General features: G+C 38.3%; 1 protein-coding gene across 1 annotated transcript in view; it reads left to right on the forward strand.

Moving 5' to 3' along the window:
- LOC307102562 (uncharacterized protein C10orf67, mitochondrial) overlaps nt 1-19,168 on the forward strand; it is a gene marked incomplete at both ends in the record, with an annotated part of 171,412 nt that overhangs the window by 70,919 nt on the left and 81,325 nt on the right. The window lies entirely within an intron of this gene.

The raw sequence follows: 19,168 nt of genomic DNA on the forward strand, positions 1-19,168 counted from the left end.
TAAGTGCATGCATAATTATAAACATTTTAAAATGATCATTAGAGTAGTAGTATAACAAATATACTATGTAGAAGAGTTTTACATAAGAAATAGTATTATAATTTAAAGTAGTGTATGAAATTTTTGAATTTTATTATGGAGAGCCCAGTATTTTTAAGGATTTTCTATTTTTAGTTACAAATTGCCCTAAGTGACAACAACAAAAAAGAGCCCAGTTAGATATTTTGGCATTCTGTGTTAGTTCCATAAGAAAACACTGCCTTTTTATGTTCTTTTAAGAGAACTTTCCAGACGGCTGGTCTTTTATTTTATCAGTTGACTACCCACCCCCAGGTCCCCCCATTCTACCCCCCGCCCAGCTTATGGGGTTGTATTTTGGCTTTCAACTGATCACCACTAGTATGTCTTTGTTACAGTAAACTGACTGTGTTTATTATAATCAAAAATAAAACACAGCTTGACTTGCGTTCTAAATGTGCCTGAAAAGAATATGATACTGTTTAGAAGAGAAAAGGTTGTTCATAGGAAATCCACACCACTTCAGATATTGAAACATTCCCCTTTTTACAGCTTGTCACACTTTGTGCCAAGTCATGACTGTTTTCCTAACTCTGTTTTGTTACTCTCGGCACCATGTGTTTTGGGTTCCTTGTCATAGAAATTAATGCAAAACAATGCTCCCGGACTACAATAAAGCCTTCTATGAAACCAACTTGTGAATGCAGGCAAGGAAAAAAATGATGGTTAGCTAATCACAGAAACCATGTGTTAACAAATACGTTATTTTGAACTCTTTACCTTTAAATACCTGCATATAAAAAGTGGCTTAATTATTTGCGTATACCAGTACTTGGTGAATCTCTTCTGCCCCACCCCACCCTCTTCTTTCCAAAGTCCAGGAGTTGCTTCTGAAAACAACTAAATGTGCATGTTGTCATTGAAATGGAAAGTGCTATGATAGAGCGGGAAGCAAAGGTTATATTGCCCGTTTGTTAGCAATGTTAGACAAGAAATTAAACTTCTCAATCAGGAAGTTTGTGCCTATATTAAGAACAGACCCCATAGTTTTTGAATCACTTTCCCTCTTTATTTGAACTGTCTGCGGTTAACCGGTGCTATTCTGTTGCCCACGGGGGAACCAATCACCTTTATTTCGTTGTTTAGAAGTTTGTTGAGCACCCGCTTGTTGCCAAGCAGCAAGATTTTTTATCACAAACCCCACAACAGCACAAGAGCCTCAGTCCCTCAGAACTAGTTTGGGGGTCCATGTCTTTAGCGGAGGCAGTAAGCTTACGGTTCTTCTTATGACCAAGCTTTCCATGGCATACCGCTGGGCCCAGCAAGGTCACTGTTTGGCACCCCTCACCCCCAACCAGGCATTCTGTTATTCACTGGGAGGGAGGCTGCTGGCTTTGCGGCTACTTGGCCTTCCTTTGTTTCTTGCCAGAGTGCTTTTTTTCCAGAAATGAAGATTTGTGATTGCGCCCAGATGGAAGAGTGGGAGAAGGTAGAGGGACCAGAGTCAATTTGTAAAACTTAAAAAACGTTCTCACTGAAGGGTTTTGTTCCATGCTTGCCTATACAGTTTATTTTCTGGCCTATTAAAAACCTCGTTTAAAAAGTCATAGAGCTGGTAGTAAAAAGGCATGATCAGTAAGTATAAGCAATAAAACATGGAGTGGTTGTATCCTTAGATTGGCTTTAAGGGAAGCATATGAAAAAATGTTATATTTTCCTGTGATGCCTACACTTAGTGGCATTCTTTTACTTTTATTTTTAGATGTAATTGTCCTATAACATTGTATTTTGGGTGTACAACAAATGATTCAATTATATGTATATATTGCAAAATATTACTAGGATGAGTTTAGTTAACATCTATCGCCACACAGTTATAAACTTCATTTCATGATGAGAACTTTTAAGATTTATTCTCTTAGCAGCTTTAAATATATAATACAGTATCGTTAACTATAATCACTATGCTGTACATCACATCCCCAGGACTTAATTTGTTTTATAACTGGAAGTTTGTACCTGTTGACCACCCTCACCATTTCGCCCCTCCATTTCTTGCCTTTGGCAACCACCAATCTGCTCCTTGTGTCTATGAGGTCTTTTGTTTTTATAAAAAATATATTTATTGATTTCAGAGAGGAAGGGAAAGGGAGAGAAAGAAATCAATGGTGAGAGAAAATCATTGATTGGCTGCCTCCTGCAAGCCCCCCATCAGGGATCAAGCCTGAACCCGGGCATGTGCCCTGAAGGGTAATTGAACTGTGACCTCCTGGTTCATAGGCAGACACTCAACCACTGTGCCATGCTTGCTGGACTATGAAGTGTGGGTTTTTGGTTGTTGTTTTTTTTAAAGATTTTACTATAAATAAGATGATATGCAATTTTTTCTTTCTGCCTGACTTACTTCACTTGGCATAATGCCCTTAAATTTCATCCATGTTGTCACAAATAGCAAGATTTCATTCTTTTTTTATGGTTGAGTAATATTCCATTACATATGTATATACCATATTATCTTTATCCATTTGTCTATTGATGGACACTTAGGTTACTTATATTTTGGCTATTGTAACTAATGCTGCAGTGAACATGGTAGTGCACATATCTTTTCAAGTTAGTGCTTTTTTATTCCTTTAGATAAATACCCAGAAATGGAATTGCTGGGTCACATGGAAGTTCTATTTTTAATTTTTTGAGGACTCTCCATATTTACATTCCCATCAATAGTGTGCAATAGTTCGCTTTTCTTCACATCCTTGTCAACAGTTGTTATCTCTTGTCCCTTCTTGGTGATAACCATTCTAACAAGCGTGGTTTGGTTTACATTTCCCTGATGATTTGTGATGTTGAGAACCTGTTGGCCATTTGACTATCTTCTGGAAAATTGTCAGATCATCTGCTTATTTTTAATTGGATTGATTGTTGTTTTTGCTATTGAGCTGTTGTTTGTGGATTGTTTTTGTTTTTTGCTGTTGAGCTGTATATTTTGGATATTAACTCCTTATGAAATATATAATTTCCAAATATTTTCTCCTAGTCTATAGATGCTTTTTCATTTTGTTGCAGAAGCTTTTTTGTTTGATATAATCCTACTTGTTTATTTTTGCTTTTGTTGTGTTTTGAGCATCATATAAAAAATTATTACTAACACCCATGTCAAAAAGATTTTTCTCAATGTCTCCTTCTAGGAGTTTTATGGTTTCCGGTCTTACATTTAAGTCTTTAATTCATTCAATTTAATTTTTTGAGTGGTATAAAGTAGGGGTTTAGTTTCATTCTTTTAAATGTAAATATCCAATTTTCCCAGCACCATTTATTGAAAAGCATTTTCTCCATTGAGTATTCTTGGCTGCTTTGTCAAATATTAGTTGACCACACATATATGGGTTTATTTCTGGGCTCTTGATTCTATTCCATTGGTCTATATGTCTATTTTTATGCTAGAACCATACTGGCTTTTTGTTGTTGTGGTGGTTGTTGTTTTTTAAATATATTTATTGATTTTTTACAGAGAGGAAGAGAGAGGGATAGAGAGTTAGAAACATAGATGAGAGAGAAACATCGATTAGCTGCCTCCTGCACACCCACCACTGGGGATGTGCCTGCAACCAAGGTACATGCCCTTAACCGGAATCAAACCTGGGACCCTTGAGTCCGCAGGCCGACGCTCTATCCACTGAGCCAAACCAGTTAGGGCTGTTTTTGTTTTTGTTAATCCTCAGCCAAGGACATTTTTTTCATTGATTTTTAGAGAGAATGAAAGGGAGAGAAGGAGGGGGAGAGACTGTGTGTGTGTGTGTGTGTGTGTGTGTGTGTGTGTGTGTGTGTGTCAGAGAGAGAGAGAGAGAGAGAGAGAGAGAGAGAGAGAGAGAGAAACATCAATGTGAGAGAGACACATGGACCGGTTGTCTCCCCCACTCTCCCTGACCTAGGGCTGGGACCAAACCTGTTACCCAGGTATGTGCCCTTGAACAGGAATCAAACCTGTGATCCTTCAGTGCTCTGGCCAACACTCTAACTACTGAGCAACACTGGCCAGGGCAGCACCATACTGTTTTAATTACTGTGCTTTATAATATGGTTTGACATCAAGAAGTGTAATGCCTCCAGCTTTGTATTTTTTTTTTTTTAGGATTTATTTTTAAACTATTATAATGGAAGTTAATTATAACATTAGCCTTGAATTTAAACCCACTGAGATAACCTAACACAGTTCTTCATGGACATCAGTTACTATCTTCCTAGACCCTAAGATTTCATGAGAGAGAGTTATATTTTATTGAATTCTGATCTATCAATAGGGAAGAGATATTTTTTACAAAATCTTTATTGTTGAAAGTATAACATATGTCCCTTCCCCGCCCCTTGGCCCCTTCTAGCCCTCACCAACCCCAGTCCTTCACCACCCTATTGTCTGTGTCCATGAGGGAAGAAATATTTTTGAAAATACATTATAGCTGATGTTTAGATACGAATGAGATTAATGGTTAGATGTACTTTTCATCATGGTTTACTTTCATAATAAGATTACTCAGATTCAGAATCACTGGCAATACTTACAAATTCATATTATTAAAACTGTATTATTGAAGCATGCTTTAATAATGTATTTTTTGCCATTTGTGACAACATGGATGGTCTTTGAGGAAATTATGCAAAGTGAAATGCCAGACAGAGGAAGACAAATACTGTATGATCTGACTTTGTGTGCAATCTAAAATAAAAACTAAAAACAAAACTCATAAATACAGAGAACAGATTGGTGGTAGCCAGAGGTGGGAGGTGAGGGTGGGCTAAATGGGTAAAGGTAATCAAAGGTATGAACTTAAAGTTACAAGATAAGTAAGTCATGGCCATGTAAAGCATCCCCACTGTATAATATATTTGAAAGTTGCTAAGAGAGTAGATCTTAAAAGTTTTCACAGGAAAAAAAAATTGTCACTGTGGAGTGTTAGATATTAACTAGACTTTTTGTGGTGATTATTTTTCAATAAATACAAATATTGATGTACAACAATTAATACAAGGTTATATGTCAATTACACCTCAATTTTAAAAAATATTAATAAAATGCCTGGAAATGAAAATTGACTTTTTTTTTTTTTTTTGAGAAACAAAATCCAAGTTTATTTACTCATTTCTTGCATGGAAATACGCCTCCATGACATCCTTTGCCTGAGACTGTTTGCCAAAGTCCTTAACTACCACACAACTGCAGCCAATCACTTTACAGGGTTTTTCCTCTCTGTTGATTGGACAGAGGCCTACCCATTCCCCGAGTTTCTTGTGTTCACCCATTTCAATTAGGTTGGTTTCGTGTTCAGGACAAAGGGCCTCCACCAGCTTGGCATTCATGGGCTCATCACAGTTGGATGCAAGCGCACAAAGGTGGGTTTGGTGCTAAATTTATGTAGAAGTACAGATACTTCTCCAACAACCTTAAAATTCCATTAAGTTAACTCAGTGCTTTAGTTTTGCAAACTACTAAATGAGGGTCTCTAGACTTTTAAAATTAAAATTACATTCATATTGCCTGGCAGGGTGGCTCAGTTGGTTGGAGCATCATCCCCTACAACTACAGGTTGCAGGCTCAATTCCTGGTCAGGGCATATACTTAGGTTTCAGGTTTGACCCCTGGTCGTGGTGCACGTGGGAGGCAACTGATCCATGTTTCTCTCTCACGTGAATATTTCTTCCCCCACTCCCATCCCTCTCTCTCTCTAAAATCAATAAACATATCCTCAGGTGAGGATTAAAGAGAATAATAATTAAAATAAATAAAATTACGTTCATTACATTATTGAAGTTTGAGTATTAAATTATCTGAATTTTCTCAAAAAAAATCGTATAAGGCTTGAGATCTATAGCTAGTTTAATAACATATGAAACAAATTATTACCACACCAGCAAACAGTGCATGTTTCTCTATAATCTCTATTATGCTTAAAGCCATAGATAAATGCTAATGATTATAAATACTTACAATTTTGTCTATTTCTGTTCACTTTTTAAAATGCTTTTCTTTCTAGGTACACATTTATTTTCTCTTCTAATTCATATTCAACATTGTAACTTATTTTCCCATAATAGTTTTGGCAGTCAAATGGTTTATGATGCTACTCTTTCATTGCCAAAGGTAATTTTATAGAAAATTCTTCCTTTTAATCTTTGCAAACAATAACAAATGACATGGGCCTTTAATTTCACAGATTAGTAAACATAAAGAAGAAATGGAAATGACAAAAAAGTTTGACATCATAAGTGGCAAGGTTTGCATTTAAGTTCTATTTTTTTTCCTCTTTTATTCTGCGCTTCTCTTGTTTTGGCATCTTGAGTTTGAAAGAGAAGATGCTTATCAGTGAGGCAAGAAGTGTGAATGGGAGGCCAGGAGACTGACGTTGAGAGAGGTGAGAAGGGAAGATTGAGTGTAAGCAGTGGAGAAAGCCAGCCTGGCATGAGGAGAGTGAAAGGTGTCATCCTGGCATACTGATGCGCAGTCTCAATGCCTTGTCTCCACATTCCTGTCCCTTCACTCCTACCTTCTATTCTCCTGACTTCTTACTAAGATACAATCCTCAAGCTATACCATACCCCACTCCTTTTCCAATCCTCAAGCTATACCATACCCCACTCCTTTTCCAGGTGCTTCCAGAAAGCTTTGATCTGAAGGTATGTTTTTCTTTGTGCACTAGCATCAATGGGAGGGGTGGGGGAAAAGTCCAACTTGCAAATTAAATTAGGCCCGAGGGGGATTGTGGGACTGGGAGCAAGAACAGATCCAGGCCCTTTGGGACTGAACACTTGGACTCTGCTATTTCAGCTCAGGGCAAGGGAGGAAAATAAAGGGACACGACTCTAAAGCAGGAAGTGAGAATAACAAAGTTGGTTCTTTCTGTGTGCCAGAGGTCGAGATCAGTGAAGGGGAAAGAGTCCACATTGTCGCCATGGGCCTCACAACCCAGGATGAAGCCATCTTCTTTCTCCACCAGTGCAGGGTCTAAGACAAAAAGAGGGAAGACCTCAAGGAAGTCTTTAAAGCAAAAGCACCCTGAGGTAAGCACTGCTCAAATGGCCACACCCTGTGGCACCTTCATCTGCACAGGGACTCCTGTGCTGTTAGCAATATCGAAACCACACTCATACCTCACACCCAGCATCAACAAGGTCGCCAGTCTCAACACACCTGATTCTCCTGACTGCCTGCGCACATCTGGGCAGGGGCTCTGCCTGCTGTTCTCAGCACCAGTATGTCTTTGTTAGGTCCCTTAACTTACCCAAGAAGATGCCACCGCTATCCCAAGCTCAATGGTTTGTTTAACTTAGTCAGTAAGCCTTAGTAGATCTCTATTAAATGAGAAAGATAGAGAAAACATATTCCAAGCACTTTCTAGGCTGTATAATCGCTAACTCATTACTGCCCAATAACTATCAGAAGCTTACCGAAGCTTCCCTAAAGGACACGCAAGTATACAGAGCATTTGCTCATAGTATTCTCAATAGACCCCTGGACTAGCTCACACTATCAGAAGCGTGCATGCAAGGATTGTCTGCTATTGCTATCTGTTTCCACAGCCCCCTTCCCCAGTGATCAGAATTACTTTTGCTGGATCTGCGGCAGTGTAATTCATCTCCATAAAGGGCATGTCCAGAAGTAGCTCTGTGATGTTCAGTTCGACGTTGGCTTGTTATGTGGACATTGCTGTGGCACTGCTCATGGCATTACACAGTGCCTCCCTTTCCGTGGGCTTTTGGGGAACTTTCTTCTGCACTTCGTTATGGGACCGGTTGTATTTCTCTGAGCAATTGATCTTTCCTCTGTGCACTGTGAATTGTGTAACTAGTCAAGGCTCCTTTTCCACACTGACTCTCAGGAAACTTAGAAGTCACTTGGTGAGTCACCGAGCCAACGCATAGCACTTCATGAGCCATCCGCCTGGGAGTTGGCATGAGATGCCCAGATCTCCGCCTGCATGTTTGATTTCCCATACTCAGCTTTTTCTCCACATGTTCCCATGTTCTTCCTCCTTCTCCCACAGGGGGCAGAGCTGCCTCCCTAACACTCAAGGCACGGAGGCGCCGAGCAGAACCCTGCTCCTGCGTCATCCTTGCTCCACTGGGCACAGAAAGATCTGGGCATGACATGCCAACTCCCAGGCAGATGGCTCACTGCTCGTAGCCAGCAGAGGAGTGAGACAACAGGTAGAGAGAGGCCAGGGGTTGAGAAAAAGCATTGTCTTCTAAAAACATTTTCACTTTGCAGGAAGTTAGGAAATCTAGTCAGCTGGAAAACAATGTAATTTCTCAAGGAGGAGAATGACATTTGGGGGGAAATTTGACACATGACTGGCCAGTGTTTGGGTTCTAGAAGATTTTTTTTACAATCCAGGTCTTGGGAAGCTTTTAATTTTGATTCACAAAAGAACAACAAAACAAAGACACAAGCAAGAAAGAACCCTGCCTGAGTAGGTGATGCTGCCTGCTGCCTGGGCAGGAAGATCAGCCATCCTGGGTGAGGGGCTCTAGTCCACGCCTTGGACTTAGTAAGCCTGTGGTCAAGCCAGTATCCTGTTCCAGGAGGCTCTGCCAGCTGCCAGAAATCAAGCTGAAGGGCCGGCTCTGTGTGTCAAGGCTCTGAGATGAACGTGGACAGGGCTGCCCAGCAGAGTTAGCAACTGGACAGAGTGACGGGGCCTGGAGCCCGAGATGACAGCAGCAGGGGGAGCTGCCCCCATTCCCACAGCAAGCCCAGGGCTGTAAGTCAGCCCCAGGATTCCAGTGTTGAAACTCCTCAATTTACAGATCAAAACTGAGTTTCCAAAATCGCAGCCACAAGGGACAGGCATACTGCCTGTTCGCACAGAACACACACAATAAAGGAGAGACAGAGGTAGACAGGATCTCTGAGAAGAAGTCGTTTCAATAGGATTTTCTCTTAGTGTAACCGTTTTTCCTTCTGACTGCTGTTACGGTTATCTTGCTGTTGCCAACGCATAACAGTACGTTTTGTTAGCTGGATAGACTCTGAAGTTAATGTGTAACAATAAGTGAAAATTGGACCGGGGGAGGGGAGAGATGACATAACCTGGTATTCCATCTTTATATTAATTAACTTGATTTTACAGCGTAATGTAGTTTTCTAGTTCACCGTTATTACTAGCATATGTACTTTTGTTGTTATTAATAATTCCGTTATTATAAGGGCTCCCTTATATCACCTTTCCATGTGGTCTATTCTTCACCATAGGTTAACTATAGGCACTCTGGTTATAATTTTTCTGTTTCTCTCTTTTAAATATTTTATTATGTTGAGATAGTTGGACACCTTAAAAATGATCTTTAAAGGTTTGATAATACTACCACGTGTAAATGACCAAACGGAGAGCTTGCTGCAGGAACTTTTAAGTCAGTCATTTAACTTATCCAATTAATCATACTTATTTTTTGAAATCTGTGTCATTCGGTGGGAACAGCACACATGTTTCACTCTGGAGTACACAGTGATAAACTGAGTGTTTAGCCAGTCTGAAAAACGCGATATGAACATTGCTGTCTGATTTCTATTTATGAGCGATTTCACAACTTAAAATTTGTATTTGTACAGTGTTTTGTGCAAAGTTTATTTTTTGATATCTGTAAAGCATTTCAAATATTAAGGTTTCACAGAACAAGGTTAAATTGGATTTCCAGGTCCCCCTACCCCACCCCCACAGCCAGGGTAATTCGTTAATTGAGGTTGCACCCAATGAATGCTTCCCTGGAAGATTTCTGAGCGTCCGTGGGGTAACCTGGTCTATGCTGGCGGAACATATGGTGTGTGCTCAGATCCGCAGAAAGCAGTAGGACCCTTCTGTGTGGGAAATGGGACATGGGACAAGGTCAGTTATGTTCCCATTCTTAAAGTGCATGCAACACAAAGCAATTTGTATTTGATACAAGACTTTAATTAAAACTCTAGAACATTCTTCTTTTCATTCCAGAATTGTTAAGTGAAATATTTTTTGCAATAGTTTTGCAATTGTGACCATAGTCGCCCTTCAGGCTAGTATTTTTTAAAAAGTTATTATTATAGGATATAGAATTATTATTGTTATAGGTATATATTATCATAGGCTATGTGGGTGAAAGAAAAATCTTTCTTTCTGAAACTTCCCATTCCTTTCCTCTACAACCTGTTTATTTGACTCAATTGCACATGAAGTTTAAAATAAATACCATCTGAGAAGAAAATTATTTCATTATTTTATTCTTTTTTCCCTTGGTTTGGTTTGATAAAGTAGACATTTAGTAGTTTACAGAGCATTATGGCAAAGTCAGCATTTTGCTCATTGTTGATCTGGCCCCAGGGGGTGGTGCAGAAATACAGAGATAGGACAATTCTGGACACGTGCATGGTCTTCAGATGTTGTCAAAGAATATTTACTGTATTTTGATAGATTGTGTTGACACATAATTCCCCTTATGCTGTATCTTTATCTCATATTATGAATAACTTTAAAATATAGAGGTAATTGAAGTAATATACTACAATTACTTGCTTTATTTTAAAATAAAAATTTTCATTTACCATTAAAATGAGTTCAACTTTAGATTCTGTTCTCAGAGAACTGAAATAGAAAATCTATTTAAAATTCAACTGAGATAGAGTAATATCCTATTTAAAATTCAACTGAAAGGTGGCTTTTACTTTCTACAGCATTTTAAAGGGATTATACATTTATTAGGTCATCTGGAAAACCAGATGGGCTGAGCCCCAAAATGGCACCAGCTCCTACAGCATTTTATTCTGAATAGTTTGATGACAAATTGAATACTTTCCATTTGTATTTGGAACTAAAAATATTTTAGTGAAAATAATATTTAATACTTGTTGCACAAATAAGAAATTTTATTGCTAAAATCACTTGAGGGGTTTTATGCTTTGTCTCTTCTTGTGTATTTGTTGGGGGATGATTATAAAAAAAATTTTTTATATTGATACTTTATATATATATATTTTATTGATTTTTTTTTTACAGAGAGGAAGGGAGAAGGATAGAGAGTTAGAAACATTGATGAGAGAGAAACATCAATCAGCTGCCTTCTGCACACCTCCCACCGGGGATGTGCCTGCAACCAAGGTACATGCCCTTCACCGGAATCGAACCTGGGACCCTTCAGTCCGGAGGCCGACGCTCTATCCACTGAGCCAAACCAGTCAGGGGGATTATAAAATTTTATTTGTAGAATTTATATTTCAGTATCATTTGACTTGTGGACCTAAGATGTTACCATGAAAATCAGGAAAAGATAAATTTGAGATTTGCATCCATTTCTAGTCTTCCTTAGACATTTTCAGTCATGGGGTCAGATGGTAGGTCCTGACCACGTGTGACATCATCCTTGACTTTTGGGAGCACACAAAGCAGCCATCTTACCCCGACTGCTGGGTGTTGCTTCATTCCATCTGCCGGGCTTTAGCTGTGGTCTTCTCTCCAGTTCCCAGTGGGAGCTGAGGCCAGTCTTGAACACCAAGTCATTCGGCCAGAGTCCTGACACTGCCCAGACCTGGGTCTTACTCCCAGAAGACTGAACAATTTGAACTGCTGTCACTCATCCTAATTGCCATTATTAATTCTGTTGCTTGCTGCTGCGAGTTATATTACAGTACTGCTTCAGTCCTGATGCTCAAGGCCAGAATCAAGCCCAAGGTACCTACACCCTTTTGGACACAGGCATTGGACTGTCATCTACCCTTTTTGGATCCAACACTAGCGACTTGTTAGTTTCTCCAGCCCTGATTTCTTCAGGCCTAGGGTCTCCAGGTCCCAGCTTTCTCTTCAAACCCTAAGGATGTCTATGTAAGTTACAACGCATATCAATTTTTTTCAGGAATGTATTTTCATGGAGGGTGGTATTTAAACTTTTCCTCATTTGATACCCTTTGTTTTCTTTTCCTCAGTGTAATCTCTTCTTGTTCATCAAGAAAACCTTAAATAAAACAAAAAAATTCATTGACCCTGTCCTAGGTGGCTTAATGGTTTGAGTATCAGCTCGTGCACCTAAGGGTCTCAGGTTCGATTCCTAGTCAAGTGCATGTACCTGGATTGCAGATTCGATCCCCAGCCTGGTTAGGGTCCATGCAGGAGGCAACTGATCAATGTGTCTCTCTCACATTCATGTTTCTCTCTCTCCCAGTCTCTCTCTCTCTCTCATATCCTCGGGTGAGGATTAACAAAAACAAAGTTATTAGTTTTTTCAAATTTACTCATGTATTATATATCACTCCTAACTTGCATATCTGATCAAACTTAATCAGTGATATCTCACTGAATTGATTTAATGCTAGCCAAATCTAAAGAGTTCTTAAGTTTTCTGAGCCTGTGCAACCCTTACAGAATTAAGATGCACTTTTATTTAGGCTTTTAAAAACCTTGAAAATAGATTGAGGATCCTCTTCATCAATCTCAAGTGGGATTCATTCCTTTGTTGAATATATAAATATATATAAATATCAAGAATAGAAAGACAAGTTACCTACAACCCATGTTATGGAGTCCAGTTAATCTGATGGTTGAGAGTATATGGTAAACCCATATTTGGTTTTATGCCACCAGAATTGGTGAGCATGTGTCTAGGCAACGTAGAGTGTTAATTCTGCTTGTCTGTTTCTCTAGTTGAGAATATGCAAGTGGATTTTGATTAAGATATGTAGCATTTCTATCTAGGTTACATTAAATAAGTCATAAGCATATTTTAAAGGTAATTTTTATATTAAACTTAGAAAGATTTCAATACACGATTTCAGATTCTTATACCACCATTGGAAGAGCTAGAAGAATAAGTATTAGGAAAGATCTGGGCATCTCATGTCAACTCTAACAAGAAAGATTTCAGGTTAAAGTACCCAAGCAGCTGGTTGATAAGCGATTAATAAGAAGTCAGTACAATTTTAGGTATTTTGAAATCTCCCACCAAATAGCTTTGTCTCAGCAGTAAAGAGAGTGTTTATTGAATGCTCTTCAGAAAGTCATTATGAAATTCACATAAGCAAGTCCTTTGGTCTTGATTTAAATGCCTTTGCATAGTCTTTCTAATGTTTCCAAAAAAAGTACAGCTTTTTAAATTCCTGACACATTGTACCCTTCAAAATTGTAAAGTTTAATAATAAAGATGTAGACACACTTTAACAGCTGATAGCTCAATGTTTCTTTCTTTTCAGATTTAACCCATTGGAATATACATTTTGGGGGGACACCCTGTAGATATTTTCATGTAACAATAACTGATATAATTTATTATAGCAAGATTTGCATTTGATATCATCACTTAAACCATTTCTGGAGCTTTCATTTCTTTATGTAGACCTAAGTTTCTGTGTGGTATCATATTCCTTCTTCCTGAAAAACTTCCCCCCCCCCCAAGTTCTTATAGTACAGATCTGCTGGCAATGAATTCTCTCAACTTTTGTTTGTCTAAAAAAATTTATTTTGTCTTCATTTTTGATAAAACTATTCCAAGTGTAGAAGTCTGGATTGACATTTTTATTTTAATGCTTTGAAGATGTAATTCCATTGTCTTTTTGTCTTGCATAGTTTTTGAGCAAAAACCTACTGTAAATTTTCACTTTGTTTCTCTAATGTGTCTTTTACTTTGGAATGCCTTTAAGATTTTATCTTTGCTTTTCAAGATTAAATTATAATGTTCTTTGGGTGTTTGTTGTTTGTCTCTCTCTCTCTCTCTCTCTCTCTTCTGAGTGAACTTTGAAATTCTGAAATTTGTGGTTTGATGTCTTTTATTAGCCTTTGACCATTATTTCATTTTTCTCTTTTGCCCCATTCTCTCTCCCTTATCCTTCTGAGACTCCAAGTACACCTATGTTCGACTGTTTGATATTGTCCCACAACTCTTGAATGTTCTGCTTAGTAATTTTGAATTTTGTTTTCCTCTTTGTTTCAGTTTGGGGAATTTCTGTTGACTTACCTTCAAATTCACTGATTGTTTTCCTCAGCTGTATTGAGTCTACTGATGAGTATAACAAAGTAATTTTGAGTCTAATGATGAGTCTAACTAATAAATATTTCATTTTTGGTATTGTCTTTTTTAGTTATAGTATTTTCATTTGACTTTTTTTTTTTTTGCATTGCATTGTTTTTTGTTTATTACTATTTTTATTGATTTCCAGGAAGAAGGGAGAGGGAGAGAGAAGTAAAAACATCAATAATGAGAGAGAATCATTCATCAGCTGCTTCCCACGTGCCAAGCCTACAACCTGGGCATGTGCCCTAACCGGGAATTGAACCATGACTTCCTGGTTCATAAGTCGATGCTCAACCACTGAGCCACACTGGCCGGGATCCATTTGACTCTTATATTTTCCATCTCTATGCTGAAATTCCCTATCATGTATCATGCACGTTATTCACCCTTGGTCCTAAGTTCTTGAACATTTGAATTATAGTTATTTTAAAGTCCCCATCTCATAGTTCCAAAATCTGGGTCATCTTTGAATCTGTTTTTGTTGATTGCTTTGTCTCCTGACAATAGGTTCTTCTCTCCTTGCTTTTTTGTGTGTCTCATAATTTTTTTTAATGCCAGACATCATGTGTAGACTAGTAGAGACTGAAGTAAATAGTGTTCATATCTGGAAATGGCATGCCTCTTCTTTTTTTTCTTTTTTATCCCCACCTAAGGATATGTTTATTGATTATAGAGACAAAATACATCTTTGTGAGAGAGAAACATTGATAGGTTGACTTCCATATGCTCCCCAACCAGGGCTCAAACCCATAACTTAGCTGTGTGCCTCTCCAGAATCAAACCCACAACCTTTTTGGTGTATAGGATGATGCTCCGACCAACTGAGCCATCTGACCAGGGTGACACGCCTCTCCTTACATCAGGCTATAAAGAACTGAGCCATATAGCCAGAAGTTGTGTTGAGTTTGGTTGCTGCTGTGGTTCATTTTAGGGGATCACAGCCTAGATATTCCTTTTGTGATAGGCAAGTGTTTAGAGTGAGAGTGTGTGCTGTTCCACCCTTAGCTTTCAGCAGAACCTGTCCACCTGTGCCATAGAGTGGTTCTCTCTTTATGTATCTATTCCTCCCTTGGTAATAGACTGCTATTGCCTGGTACTTCATAAGTGAGCGTAGAGATGTTTTTTTCCTTGTTCTAATCAAAACACAGTCTCTGCAAAGTGTTATATGCTTGGCCCTTAGAGGTGATCTTTCTCAGGATTCCTGTCCCTCTTCTCTGTGGCAGTCAACCTTTGCCTTGTGCCTAAACTTGACCTTGGTTAGGTGTTCCTATCCCTGCTGCAATAGTAGGAAACTCCACTTGGTATTAGTACAGTCTCTAAGGCATAAGACAATTACCAACCCCTCACCCAGAGGAGGAGAGGGTTTCTTTTATTTTTGCCCTTGCCATATGTGTTCATCTGTGCTATGTAAGTAAGAGCTCTGATGCTTTCCCAGCCTTTTGTGAAGTGGATAGGGCTTGGTGCCCAACACTTCTCCACTGATCACCTTCTTTGAGTGTGATTGGCCAAAGAGTTTGCTTTCCCTCTTTCAGGAACTTCAGTCTTTTGTTTCTTAGGATAACAGGGCTTGGGAAGATACTTTTCTCTTAGCAGCAGCTGATCCCCTCCCCAAGCCTGCACCATCATAAGTCTCCTGCCCTGCCCTCAGTTTTTCTCGTGAGCATCTTGTAGGAGACAGTGAATAAAGCTGTGAGCATGAACTCTTCTATAGCATGTACCCCCAGCTACTTCAGACTGCTCTACTAACCCATAATGCCCTTCAGTAGTTCTTTATATTTTAGCTTGTTGTTTTTGTATCTGCTTGTGTTACTACTGGTATGGTACTGCTTCTGCTGTTGGTAAGACTGTTCATAGGTCATAACTCTCCTTGGAAAGACTCACTCCTCTAGAATGCAGGTTTCCTGGTTGTGACTTCAATTCTCTGATAGGTTCAAGAAAAGTTGCCATTTTGTAGTGTATCTGAATTTTTCTTGTTGTTAATCTTGGGATGGCATTTTTTTTCATCCTATGGGAAAGCAAGAAGTCTGAATTTGTTATATAAAACAGATTTATACTTATTCAAAATTTGCTCAATAAAGTAAGAAAGAATCTGCCACCTTGAGATAATCATTGAAATCCTTTGTGAACATCCTTTCAGACAAAACTTGATGAAGATTTGCACGTACAACAAGATATGGGGAGCTTCATTCAATACCACTGAATATATATAATCACTCATGTTCAGTATTTCACTCCATAGAAGTAGCAAAATTTAGTTAACCAATTTCTACCAATGTGCTGGTGCCTTCCTGAAATATTGTTTCTCTTCTATTGCTGTTATAAACAATGGCTTCATAACCTTTAATAGAGACATTTCCATCATGGAAGTGTTTGGATTACAAATTTTTATATTGAATAATTTCATAAAGATGTGAGGCTGCTTCTATATACTGATTTCCTGCAGTGAACATAAAGTCTAGGATAATCTGGAGCCAGGTGAAGAGGTCAAGCCCCACATTGACTTTGATGGGCTTCCAGGCCTTTGAGAAGAGATGCCTGAAGTTTGCATATGGCCTGGATCAACCTGGATTCCATAAGGCTTCATAGCTCAGTCACCTGCCGAAATGTTTCTGAGGCCCTGGGCAGAGATGGAGTAGCACCCTTGAGGCACATCAAGTGAGGAAAGTCTTGTCCTATTTTTTTTTCAAAAGTTCTCTAGCTTAATGTTCTTGTTAGAAGCAAATTTACTAGTGTTATATGTAGACAAATATTTTGTTTTGACTTTTGGCCTACACAATGCTTAGTGATTGCTTGCATAAAGCCTAAGTTTTAGTCTCAATGTTCCTAATTCTCAAGTCTCTTCTCTCCTCTCTTCATGTGGCTTTGTCACTCCCTCCTCCCACTAACCACCACCCACTGGCACAATACTGGTGTTCAAAAAGAGTTGTTTGCTTAGGAATTGAAAAGAAAAAAATATGTTAATTAAAAGTCAAGATTAATGAAGTTTTAGAGACAAGATCACTTTCAGAATGCGTTAGGAAGATTGTTTTGATAGTAATATAATTGATGATTAAAGGAGAAAGAGGCATTAAGGCCAGAAAGAATGGTCAAAGTTTCAGAAGAGGTATGTTTGTGGAAATTAGAAGAAATGACAGAATGTAATGACTCCTTCATTGACAAGGAAAAAGAGAAAGAAGACATGATAAGGAATATGGTTTCTCTGTGTTAGTTAATACGCATCACTGTACTTCTTCTGTTATTACAAACCTTGGCTGTTCATTCTTAATTTATATGATTATATTTATGAAATGTTTTCTTTTAAAACAATTTTAAGTGCTTAAAATGGGAAACAAATTTAAGAATTATAACTTCTGTTATAAAGAAATGTCATTTCTTAATTTTATGAATTTTTAGTTATAAATATATATAAATTTAAAAGAAAGTGAGAAATATTTGTAAGAAATTATTTCTAATCACAACTTTTGTTTACCTTTATAATTGTTAATTTACATTTTCCTACTTAGGAAGCTATCTACTTTTATATTAATATTACCATTCATTTTCACCTCTAGCTATTGTTCAGCAATCCAATATTTGTACCTGTCAATGCAGTAGCTACATAAAGACCAGCATGTGTATTCCAGAGAAAGTGGAATGTCAGCAGCTGACAAAACAAAATGACAGTTTAATGTGGACAGAGCCAGTATTCAATATAACATGCTATAGCAAAGTTGAAAGTTCAAGTCAAACTAGAGAGCAAACACTCTAGTCTACTGTGGTGTTTTTTTTTTGTTTTGTTTTTTTCTTTTTCCTGAAAAGAAAAGCTATCTTTGTCATTATCACTGTCAAGAGTATTGTCTTTTGGAGAGATTGAATAATTGTTTGCTTTACAGAAAATATGCTTTAGTACAGTCTTATCTCTAGCATAGAAGCCAACATTTTATGAGAGTCAGGAAAAGGGACCCTTGAAAATTTTTACTATATGTGAATTTAAACACAGAGTCGTTTTTTATAAACTTTCAATTACTGATATGGCTTTAGATATAATGAAATAAATAAATATAAATGTCTTTCCACATGAAAGCTTATTTTGTTTTACCAATTTGTTTTTCTAACTTTCCATGGATTAATTTTTAAAATTTGAGTCATTTTTTTCTCTGTTACCATATTGGCAAATGCCCTCCAAAGCTTGTGGCTCTTTCCCCAATGATTTCCTGGGTTCATATTAACCAAATGGCAGTGAACTCACTCTCAGCTTGTGCCCTGGGAGAGAGGCATTTGAAGTGGATCATGCCCTTTATTTGAGAAAAAATAGGTGGAATGACCCCCAAAAGTGCATTCTTCAGTGACCTTGGTGACCCCCACGTTTTTGAAGCCAAGGAAGGCTAATGATGACGAAGACTTTTCATTATCTTTGTCAAATTGGTGTTGTTGTGCCTTAGACTTTCTGTTTGGCTAGCTTCCTGTCATGTGAGCCTTGGGAGGACAGTCACTATACTGGTGGTGGTAGGTGGCAGTTTCCTGTAGGAAGTTTGAGATACAGTGCGGACAACTAAGAGAAAAATTATTGGGGTAGTTCTAGGGTCACCAAAGAGCTCTTCAGGACCGTAGGGACTGATGGAGTAGGAATTAGCGTTTATAGAACTAAGTAAGAGTAATGGGTTAGGGCCCAAGTTCAGGATTAAGCCAGTCCTGAGAATTCTATCAGCCAGGGATGAATCAGAACTACAGGTCAGCTGTGCCTAGGCATAGCCTTCTATCCCTGACCTTATGTTTTTCCATTTCTATAAATTTCATGAATGGCCTTATTCAAGCCTTTAGCTGGTGACTCCTAATACTATCTCTAGAACTGACCCCACTCAAAAATTCCAGGCCCTTGTCCCAATTGCCTATCGTGGGTTTTTATTTGATTGATTGTGCCATGGGTACCTCAAACTGTATCTGAAACTGCATTTAGCAAATTCTTCCTTAAAAAAGAAAAAGGAGGAAGAGGAGGGGGAAAAGAGGAGGGGAGAAGGAGGAGGGGAGAAGGAGGAGGGGGGGAGGAGGAGGAGAGAAAGAAAGTGAGTGAGAGAGAGAGAGAGAGAGAGAGAGAGAGAGAGAGAGAGAAAACTAGCACACAAAATTGTCCCTATTTCTATTATTTTTTCTTATC

This window comes from Cnephaeus nilssonii (assembly GCF_951640355.1).
Source record: "Cnephaeus nilssonii genome assembly, chromosome: 1".
Classification (NCBI taxonomy): Eukaryota; Metazoa; Chordata; class Mammalia; order Chiroptera; family Vespertilionidae; genus Cnephaeus; species Cnephaeus nilssonii.